Source organism: Scyliorhinus canicula, chromosome 21 (assembly GCF_902713615.1).
Source record: "Scyliorhinus canicula chromosome 21, sScyCan1.1, whole genome shotgun sequence".
Classification (NCBI taxonomy): domain Eukaryota; kingdom Metazoa; phylum Chordata; class Chondrichthyes; order Carcharhiniformes; family Scyliorhinidae; genus Scyliorhinus; species Scyliorhinus canicula.
Window position 1 is genome coordinate 51,755,513 of NC_052166.1, and position 11,280 is coordinate 51,766,792.

The 11,280-nt window shown below is 43.6% G+C and overlaps 1 protein-coding gene across 3 annotated transcripts in view; it reads right to left on the reverse strand.

Moving 5' to 3' along the window:
- fbxw2 (F-box and WD repeat domain containing 2) overlaps positions 1-11,261 on the reverse strand; it is a 40,634-nt gene extending 29,373 nt beyond the window's left edge. Inside the window, exon 1 of one of the 3 annotated variants that reach the window (XM_038781985.1) lies at positions 11,111-11,261. The gene's annotated coding sequence lies outside the window, so the exon portion shown is untranslated. The remainder of the gene's footprint in view (positions 1-11,110) is intronic. The other 2 variants (XM_038781981.1, XM_038781984.1) reach the window with 2 other exon arrangements.
- Positions 11,262-11,280: the final 19 nt, after the last annotated feature.

Consider the following 11,280-nt stretch of genomic DNA (forward strand, 5'->3'; position numbering starts at 1 on the left):
TCCGAAAAGGGAATAAAAGTGGAGAATACTACAGGACATACTGGAGCTCTTGTGAGAACTAGGAGACCTGAGGTAAACACTGCTGTGGGAGCAGGTGTGACTTTCAAAAGGCTTTTGACAAGGTCTCACATAGCAGATTACTATGTAAAGTTAAAGCGCATGGGATTACGGGAAGTGTTTTGAGATGGGTAGCAGACAGGAAGCAACAATTTGGAATAAATGGGTCTTTTTACGATTGACAGGCAGTGACTAGTGGGCTACCACAGGGATCTGTGCTAGGACCCCAACTGTTCACATTATATATTAATGATTTGGATGAGGGAACTAAATGTAGTATTTCCAAATTTGCAGATGATACAAAGTTGGGTGGGAGAGTGAACTATGAGGAGTATGCAGAGGTGCTTCAGCAGAATTTGGACATGGCAGATGTAGTATAACCTGGATAAATGTGAGGTTATCCACGTTGGTAGCAAAAATAGGAAGGAAGATTATTATTTGAATGGGTGTAAATTGAGAGAGGTGGATACACAGTGAGACCTTGGTGCCCTCGTGCATAAGTCGGTGAAAGTAAGCGTGCAGGTACAGCAGCCAGTAAAGGCGGCAAATGATATGCTGGCCTTCATAGCAAGAGGATTTGAATGGCATAAGGATGTTTTACTACAATTGTATAGCACATTGGTGAGGCCACAGCTGGAGTATCGTGTGCGGTTTTGGTGTGCATCTACGGAACATCTAAGGAAGGATGTTATTGCTGTAGAGGGAGTGCAACGAAGGTTTACCAGGCTGATTTCTGGGATGACGGGCTGTCATATGAGGAGAGACGAAGTCGGTTAGGATTATATTCATTGGAGTTTAGTGGAGTACGGGGGCATTTTACAGAAACTTATAAAATTCTAACAGGATTAGACCGGGTAGAATCAGATAGAATGTTCCCAGTGGTGGGGGAATCCAGAACTAGGGTTCCATTTGTGTCCCATTTCTAGAAAGACTCACAGGAGCTTGTCAGGTATTCCAAGAGCATTCAAAGATTTCAGGAGCAGGAATAAAAATGTGGGCAGACAAACATGCCATTTCCATAATATTCCAAGCTGGAGATGAGGTACTGGTTTTGTCGGCTCTGAACGTGAAATTCAACAGCCCCTATAAGGTAGTTAGGAGGGTCAGTAAGATGACTTACCTGATAGACTCCACATGGTAGGAAGAAGGACCGATTATGGCACACAAATATAGATATATATAGAACAGTACAGCACAGAACAGGCCCTTCGGCCCTCGATGTTGTGCCGAGCAATGATCACCCTACTTAAACCCACGTACCCGTAACCCAACAATCCCCCCATTAACCTTACACTACGGGCAATTTAGCATGGCCAATCCACCTAACCCGCACATCTTTGGACTGTGGGAGGAAACCGGAGCACCCGGAGGAAACCCACGCACACACGGGGAGGACGTGCAGACTCCACACAGACAGTGACCCAGCCGGGAATCGAACCTGGGACCCTGGAGCTGTGAAGCATTGATGCTAACCACCATGCTACCGTGAGGTATGTTGCAATATCATTGTAGGGAAGAAGATAGGAAGGAACCAGGTAGTAGAAGTAATAGAAGAGGACAGCGATGGTAAGGGTAAGGTAGGGGAAGAGGTCGACTATTCATAGAGCGACCCTCCTTTGGTACGCCTAGCAAATACAGCAATACTACAACAGTTAGATACTGAGTTTGCACACTTAGAAGAAGAGCAACAAAAAGATCTGATAAAGATACTGCAGAAGCATAAGATTTGTAAGGACCCACCGGGGTGCAGTACATTAACTAAACATGAAGTAGATATAGGGATTCCAAAAGGGGCAGCACGGTAGCATGGTGGTTAGCATAAATGCTTCACAGCTCCAGGGTCCCAGGTTCGATTCCCGGCTGGGTCACTGTCTGTGCGGAGTCTGCACGTCCTCCCCGTGTGTACGTGGGTTTCCTCCCGGTGCTCCGGTTTCCTCCCACAGTCCAAAGATGTGCGGGTTAGGTGGATTGGCCATGCTAAATTGCCCGTAGTGTCCTAAAAAGTAAGGTTAAGGGGGGGGGTTGTTGGGTTACGGGTATAGGGTGGATACGTGGGTTTGAGTAGGGTGATCATTGCTCGGCACAACATCGAGGGCCGAAGGGCCTGTTCTGTGCTGTACTGTTCTATCTAACCCGATAAAGCAGCATCTATATTGACTGAACCCACAAAAACTAGCTCAGCTAGAAACGGAAATCCAATACATGTTGGGGAATCATTTAAATGAGCTGGGAAAGAGTAGCTAGAGTTTATTGGTCATGTTACTACTTAAGCTGGATGGGACAACCCGGTTCCGTATAGATTATCGGAAGGTCAATAATAATAATCTTTATTATTGTCACAAGTAGGCTTACATTAACTGCAATGAAGTTACTGTGAAAAGCCCCTAGTCGCCACACTCCGGCACCTGTTCGGGTACACAGAGGGAGAATTCAGAATGTCCAATTCACCTAACAGCACATCTTTCGGAACTTGTGGGAGGAAACCGGAGCACCTGGAGGAAACCCCGCAGACACTGGGAGAACGTGAAGACTCCGCGCAGACAGTAACCCAAGACGGAATCGAACCTGGGACCCTGGCGCTGTGAAGCAACAATGCTAACTACTATGCTACCGTTCCGTCCATCATCAGAACAGAGTCGTATCCGATCCCAGGTTGGAGGACTTTGTCAATAGTGATAGGCAGTGCCTCAAGCCTTTCAAAAATCAGAATTGCACTACATCCTTATACAACCCTGGCCAGGAAAAATGCCTGTTGACCGTTGCCCGAGTTTTCTGAATTCTCACATGTCCTGCCATTGGTATTTTGTGCCACCCGTAGTTATTTACCTACGACATTTGAGCGAACACTATCTGATGAACAACCACCCATTCCTCTCCACAATCATCGTGCATACCAATGCTAGAATTGACTGCGGACTAGCCCAGGGTATTGTGACAACAGGGAGGTGGGCCTTGTGGTTTGAGCAGGTACAGTGTTATTGCTAATCTAATTTCAAGGTCACTGCTTTATGCAGAATTTGCTCACAGGGTTGAATCAGGTTCCTGCTGAACAGAACTGCCATAGATTTATCTACATCATGTGTTAAGCATGAAACCAAAGCAATTATAAATGAGCAAAATTATTCAACAATCCTGTCTACTGAGCAGGCTTGGTAGCTACGGAAAATGCCCTAGGCAGCAATCTATTCTTCCTGGGTTCAAATCATGAGCGAGAGCATACAATTTTTCTCTTTAGAATAAATTACTCTGTGGGTGCACCATCTAGAACACAATTTCCTTCAAAATGAAGGAAAAAGGAGACACAGAACCTTTTGTGATTAAGGGCTATGTGTAAAATGAACAGTTTTATTGATCTTCTCCATTTCTTTGCAGGAAGATGGCTAACTCCAGATAAATGAACGCAAAGTCAGGTAGTAAGCTCATGGTTTTGACTGCATATTTTCAAAATTAAAATCAGGGAGATCAACTTTGTATCACACAGAAGTATGCAATGAACATCTGACATCATTATTACACCGAATATGCAGCCTTGGGAAGAAAGTCAGGAAACATGCCAGTTCTTACACCAGTGCGAGGTTTAATCTGAATAACTGCAATGGCAATAATATTTACAGAATACCGTTTTGAGGGAAGTACATTATTCCAATCATGATTTAAAGTATAGTTGATGAGTTCATGATTATTTGATTGGAAATTATTAAGAAAGAAACTCTTAAACCAATTCCTTCTCAACGTCCACATGAAGAGCATTCATAATCAGTTATACATAAATTTACATCCTTTTGAAGCACAAAACAGATTGCAACCACTTATTTGTAGCAGGGTACTTGGTATTCAGTAAGATGAAAACAGCATCAATGTCAGCTAAACAATGTCACAATTGAAAACTGCCAGACTAACGCGATGGTCAAAAACCATCCAGAGGAATGGGCGAGAGAATTAGTTAGACAGTCAAAAATCTACATTTCAGGATTATTTTTCAACTTCAATGCTGCCAGTGGGGAGGGAGCCTCCCGCATATTAGAAATTCAGGGGGGTTCGACACATGAATTTTAACTATGAATATCAAATGTTTAGGAATATCCCATGGGCTATCTGCTCTGACTGAATAACATGGCCCGCTGGACGTACAAAATCGGAAGATTTGGATTTGTTTAGTGTCATGTGCACCGAGGTACAGTATTTTTCTGCGCGAAGCTCAAACAGATCATTTGGTACATGAAAAGAAAATACGTAACAGGGCAACACAAGGTACACAGTGTAAAAACAAAAGCACTGGCATTGGGTGAAGTATACAAGAGTGTAGTATTAATCAGATCAGAGGGTCGTTTTGGAGTCGGGTAGCAGTGGGGAAGAAGCTGTTTTTGAATCGGTTTGTGCGTTTTCTCAGACTTTTGTATCTACTGCCCGATGGAAGAAGGTGGAAGAGTTCTAACTCACCATGGATAACAGATAGTTAATCCTAACAGTAAAACATTTGCATTTGTGTTCTGGAGATCTTGTGGAGCGTTGCTGCCTCTGAGCCAAAAGCTCTGGGTTTAAGTCCTACCCCAGAACTTGATGGCTGAATTCGTAATGCATTCAAACAGGTTGAATACCAAACTTTTAAACCCTTCCAACATACGCCAATGACAGTGGTCAGAGTGGGAAGAGATTTCTGACCAGACATGTGATTGAAAGAAATTGGAGCATCTACCATCGCTATTCATAGCTACACATGCACAATCATAGAATCTCTACAGTGCATTCGGCTCAGAGTCTGCACCGACCCTCCGAAAGCACACCCCTACCTATGACCAATGCCCCGCCATATCCTCGTAACCTCACCTAACTTTGGACATTAAGGGACAACTTAGCATGGCCTATCCACCTAACATCTTTGGACTGTGGGAGGAAACCGGAGCACCTGGAGGAAACCCACACAGACGCAGGAAGAACTTGCAAACTCCATACAGTCACCTGATGTCGGAATTGAACTCGGATCCCATGTGCTGTGAGGCAGCAGTGCTAACCCTATGCTGCCCTTATCCCTACATGCAAAATGTGTAAGAGGCCACAGCAACTCAAGACTCTTTGGGGGCTAGCTGGCTTAGTTGGCTGGGCAGGTAATGTGGATCAGATTGGTGCTAACCGCACAGGGTTCGATCCCCCATCCAGCTTGTGTGGCTTTGGGACCTGTCTCCTTGCCTTACCCATGACAGAGATCCGGCATTGTGTGTCACAGACCTGCTTTCAGGCAAAGTACTCAAGGTGCAGCACTTTGCATCCTGCCCTTTCCCCCAATCTCCCTCAATTCCAAATGCTCACTCCACTATCCGTGACAAAGCAGCCAGCCATTATATAGCCAAAGTGAGTAACAAATTAATGATCGTTTTGCACTATGCACAATATTCACAATGATCAGGAGCATGCTTCCTCTTTCCACTTTTCCAATGTTACATAGGGTTGCCACAATGCTGGTTAATCATCTTTCATAGCAACCATCAGTTTCTTTTGGATGTGTACGGTAGTTTTACAACTCAATGCCGTTCCTGTCACTCACACTCTCCATCTGGCTGGCTTGCCTGTACCAGTGGCTGGGTTCCCATTAAGAACAAGAGCAAACAAATGTACATTACCTAGAGCTACAAACACAGGAATTAAGAGCAGTAGTCGGCCATTTAATCCCTTGTGTCTGCTCCACCATTTGATAAGATCTTGGCTGTTTTGATTGTGGCCTCTACTTTCCTGTCTACCCATTATACCCTTTGGCTCCTTTGCCAGTCAAAGCCTCATTCAATTCAACCTTAAAGATGCCTTCAATGACCCGGCTTTCACTGCTCTCAGAGGAAGAGAATCGCACAAACTAACAATGCTCTGGGAAAATAAATTCTCTTCATCTCTATCTTAGCACAGGGCGAAATTGCTGGCTTTTAAAGCAGACCAAGGCAGGCCAGCAGCACGGTTCAATTCCCGCACCAGCCTCATTGAACAGGTGCCGGAATGTGGCGACTAGGGGCTTTTCACAGTAACTTCATTTGAAGCCTACTTGTGACAATAAGCAAATTTCATTTCATTGCATTTAAATTGGAGATCCCTTATTTTTAAACTGTGTCCCCTAATTCTAGTTTCTCCCACAAGAGGGAACATCCTTTCAGCATTCACCTCGTCATGTTCCCACAGGATCTTATATTCCAATCCATCCAACCTTCCCTCATAAGACAACCACTTTCATCCCAGGAATCAGCCGAATGAAACTTCTCTGCACTGCCTTCTAAGCAATTATATCTTTCTTAAATAATAAGATCAAAACTGTACATAGAACTTATCAATGACCTATACAACTGAGGCATAACTTCCTTACTTTTATATTTCATTCCCCTTGTACTAAACATTAACGTTCCATCTGCTTTGCTAACGACTTGCTGTACCTGCACATTAACTTTTTGTGATTCATGTACCAAGCTACTCGGACCCCTGTGTACCGCAGAGTTCTGTAATCTCTCTCCATTTAGATAAAACACTGCTTTTCAATGCTTCCTGCCAAAGTGGACAAGTTCACATTTTCCCACATTGTACTCCAGCTGCCACATTTTGACCACTCCTTAACCTATCCGTATCCCCTTTAAAACTCCTTAATAATAACCTTTATTGTCACAAGTAGGCTTACATTAACTGCAATGAATTTATTGTGAAAAGCCCACAGTCGCCACATTCCGGTGCCTGTTCGGGGCCTTATGCCCTCTTCACAACTTACTTTCCTATCTTTATCTCATCAGCAAATTGAGCAACCATACATTCAGTACTTTCCCCAAAGTCATTGGTATAGATTTTAAATAGTGGAGGCCCCAGCACTGATCCGTGTGGCACTCCATGAGTTACATCTTGCCAACCTAAAAAAGACCCACTTAAGCCTATTCTGTTTCCTGTTAGTTAACCAATCCTCTATCCATGCTATTATGCCCTTACACCATGAGCTCTTATTTTATGTAGTAACTTTTGATGTGACATCTTGCTAAATTCCTTTTGGAAATACAACCACATCTACAGTCCCCTTTATCCACCTTGCTTGTTACTTCCTCAAAGAATTCCAATAAGTTAGTCAGACATGATTTCCCTTTAACAAAACCATGTTGACTCTGCTGACTGCAGTTCCCTGCTATAAGCTCCTTAATAATGGCTTCCAGCATTTTCCCTACGACAGATGTTAGGCTAACTGGTCTGTAGATTCCTGTTTTCTGTCTCCTTACTTTCTTGAACAAAAGAGTTACATTTGCTATTTTCCAATCTGATAGGACCTTTCCAGAATCTAGGAAATTTTGTAAAATTAAAATCAATGCATCTACTATCCCGGATGAAGTCCATCAGGACCTGGGGGACTTGTCAGTCTTTAATGGCAGTAATTTTCTCAGTCCCCTTTCCCTGGCAACTGTAGTTATTTTATGTTCCTCCCTCCCTTCCTTTCACCTCTTGATTCATTGGGACATTATTTGGTCTCCTACAGTGACACAGATAAAATAGCTGTTCAACGCATCTGCCATTTACTTATTTTCCATTATCAATTCATAGAATCATAGAATTCCTACAGTTTGGCCCATCGAGTCTGCACCAGCCCACCCCCAGCAATCCCAGAACCCCACCTACCCGTTGGACACTAAAGGCAATTTACCATGGCCAATCCACCTAACCTGCACATCTTTGGACTGTGGGAGGAAGCCAGAGCACCCGGAGGAAACCCACGCAGACACAGGGAGAACGTGCAAGCGCCACACAGAGTCACCTGAGGCCGGAATTGAACCCAGGTCCCTGGCACTGTGAGGCAGTGGTGCTAACTACTGTGCCGCCCAAATGCTCCAGACTCATTCTTGAGAGTACCAATGCTGACTTTAGTTATGTTTTCCCTTTATAAATACCAGCATAAACCCATTATCTGTGTTTGTGTTTCTAGCTAGCTCTCTCTCGTACTCTAACTTCTTTATCATTATTTCTTTGTTGCCTTTTACATTTCGTCCAATTTTCTGACCTGCCACAAATTTCATGGAATTTTACACTTTTAACTTCTTTAGTTAGCCATGAATGATGCATCTTTCACCAGGCATCTTTCTTTCTCGCTGGAATCTTTGCTGAGTGTTATGGGATATTTTCTTAATTGTCTACCACTGCACTTCTACTGACCTATCCCTTAACCTAATTTCCTATACCCATTTTACCCTTATAATTGCCTGCAAGTTTAAACACTAACCTTAAAACCACTCTTCTCTCCGGCAAACTGAACGCAAAATTCAATCATGTTATGATCACTGCTTCCAAGGGGTGCCTTTACTATGAAGTCATGAATTAAGTCTACCTCATTACACGTTACCAGGTCTACAATAGCCTGCTTTCTGGTTAGCTCTAGAATGTGCTGCTCTAAAAATCTGTCTCAAAACACAGACTTCCCTTGTCATTCTGATTCACCCAATATATATGTAGATTGAAATCACCTATGATTTATCACCGCACCTTTATTACAAGCCACCACTATTTCTTCCTGTGTACCCCACCCTACAAGGTAGAACTGGATTGAAACTCAAATTTCAGTAGTCTAGTAATTCAGTGATCTGCTCTAATAATCCAGAGACACGAGTTCAAATCCCACCACAGCAACTAGGAATTTAAATTCAATGAAACAAACAAATTAGTCTCAGTAATGGTGATCATAAAACTACTGAGCACATCCAGTTCACCAATGCCCTTCAGGGAAGGAATTTTGTTATCCTTACCCAGTCTGGCGTAGATATACCTCCAGACCCACAGCAATGGTCTTGACCGTTAACAGTCCCTGAAATGGTCCAGCAAACCTTCCAATTATACTCAACAAAGGTGACTCACCACGTTCTCAGGGGCAATTAGGGATAGATGATGGCCACAACCGGTGAATGAATAAGGAGAGTGCCAATGCAGTACCATATATTCAGAATTAAAGCCAATGCTCAAAATTAATCAGTTAACTGTGGAAGTAATGCCAGGAAATGTGCCCTCCAAAAACAATTATTACAACATTGACCAATTTAGCCTGAATAGCTATAATAGGCATTACATTAAGTATTGAGAAAGCATATTGTTCAACCAAAATGTTTATATATCACAAGAAACGTTAATGATTATTACTGATCGGAAGCTACATCTTGACGCAAAAACGCAGTTAAGGCTCTTAGCCAGATCATTTTTAAATTACGCAGATGAACCACCAGAGTACACAAGCGGAGTTTGTTCATCTATTATATACACCAAGTTCAACTTCCATTTCAAGGGAGATGCAGAACTCATGTGGTTCCTCCACCCATTGGCTGCTATTTTCCAATTTAATGTGTTTATGATCTTTATCAAGTGCGAATGAGGTTTCTTTTCCTGGGGATCAGAGAAACACCTCACCAAAGACACGGATGGACAACACAAATTGGGAAGTCATAGTCCATCATCACATTGTCTTGTTCGCATTGCTGTGTGAACTGGTCAATGTGACCAGGTCAGTGTGAACGAACGGGTCAGTGTGAACGAACGGGTCAGTGTGAATGTGAGCAGGTCAACGTGAATTAGTCAATGTGAGCGGGTCAACGTGAATTAGTCAATGTGAGCGGGTCAACGTGAATTAGTCAATGTGAGCGGGTCAACGTGAATTAGTCAATGTGAGCGGGTCAACGTGAATTAGTCAATGTGAGCGGGTCAACGTGAATTAGTCAATGTGAGCTGGTCAACGTGAATTAGTCAATGTGAGCGGGTCAACGTGAATTAGTCAATGTGAGCGGGTCAACGTGAATTAGTCAATGTGAGCGGGTCAACGTGAATTAGTCAATGTGAGCGGGTCAACGTGCATTAGTCAATGTGAGCGGGTCAACGTGAATTAGTCAACGTGAGCGGGTCAATGTGAATTAGTCAACGTGAGCGGGTCAACGTGAATTAGTCAACGTGAGCAGGACAACGTGAGCAGGACAACGTGAGCCGGTCAATGTGAATTAGCCAATGTGAGCCGGTCAATGTGAATTAGCCAATGTGAGCCGGTCAATGTGAGCAGGCCAATGTGAATTAGTCAACGTGAATTAGTCAATGTGAGCGGGTCAACGTGAATTAGTCAATGTGAGCGGGTCAACGTGAATTAGTCAATGTGAGCGGGTCAACGTGAATTAGTCAATGTGAGCGGGTCAACGTGAATTAGTCAATGTGAGCGGGTCAACGTGAATTAGTCAATGTGAGCGGGTCAACGTGAATTAGTCAATGTGAGCGGGTCAACGTGAATTAGTCAATGTGAGCGGATCAATGTGAATTAGTCAATGTGAGCGGGTCAACGTGAATTAGTCAATGTGAGCGGATCGGGTCAACATGAGCGGGTCAACGTGAGCAGGTCAATGTGAATTAGTCAATGTGAATTAGTCAATGTGAATTAGTCAATGTGAATTAGTCAATGTGAATTAGTCAATGTGAATTAGTCAATGTGAGCGGGCCAACGTGAGCCGGTCAATGTGAATTAGCCAATGTGAGGCGGTCAATGTGAATTAGTCAATGTGAGCAGGTCAATGTGAATTAGTCAATGTGAGCAGGTCAATGTGAATTAGTCAATGTGAGCAGGTCAATGTGAATTAGTCAATGTGAATTAGTCAATGTGAATTAGTCAATGTGAATTAGTCAATGTGAATTAGTCAATGTGAATTAGTCAATGTGAATTAGTCAATGTGAATTAGTCAATGTGAATTAGTCAATGTGAATTAGTCAATGTGAGCGGGCCAACGTGAGCCGGTCAATGTGAATTAGCCAATGTGAGGCGGTCAATGTGAATTAGTCAATGTGAGCAGGTCAATGTGAATTAGTCAATGTGAGCAGGTCAATGTGAATTAGTCAATGTGAATTAGTCAACGTGAGCAGGTCAATGTGGCTTAGTCAATGTGAGCAGGTCAACGTGGCTTAGTCAATGTGAGCGGGCCAATGTGATCAGGTCAATGTAAACAGTGCCCCACCCCCATTACAGACCAACAGAAAGTTATCTCTTCAAAACATTAAATTAAGAGCATCCAGCCCAGTGCGTCTGATCGCAGCTTACCATCTCGTGAATAATGTCACCATAGTTGCCGTTGCCACCGATCTGGCGGGGGGTCATTCACTCCTCACACGGGCCCCGCCGCCGGATCCTAAGCCGGAGGGAGAAAAGGGACAAGTCCAAGTTTGAGACGGCCGGAAATGACGCAACGATCGCCGTGCCGCGCCTGCGCG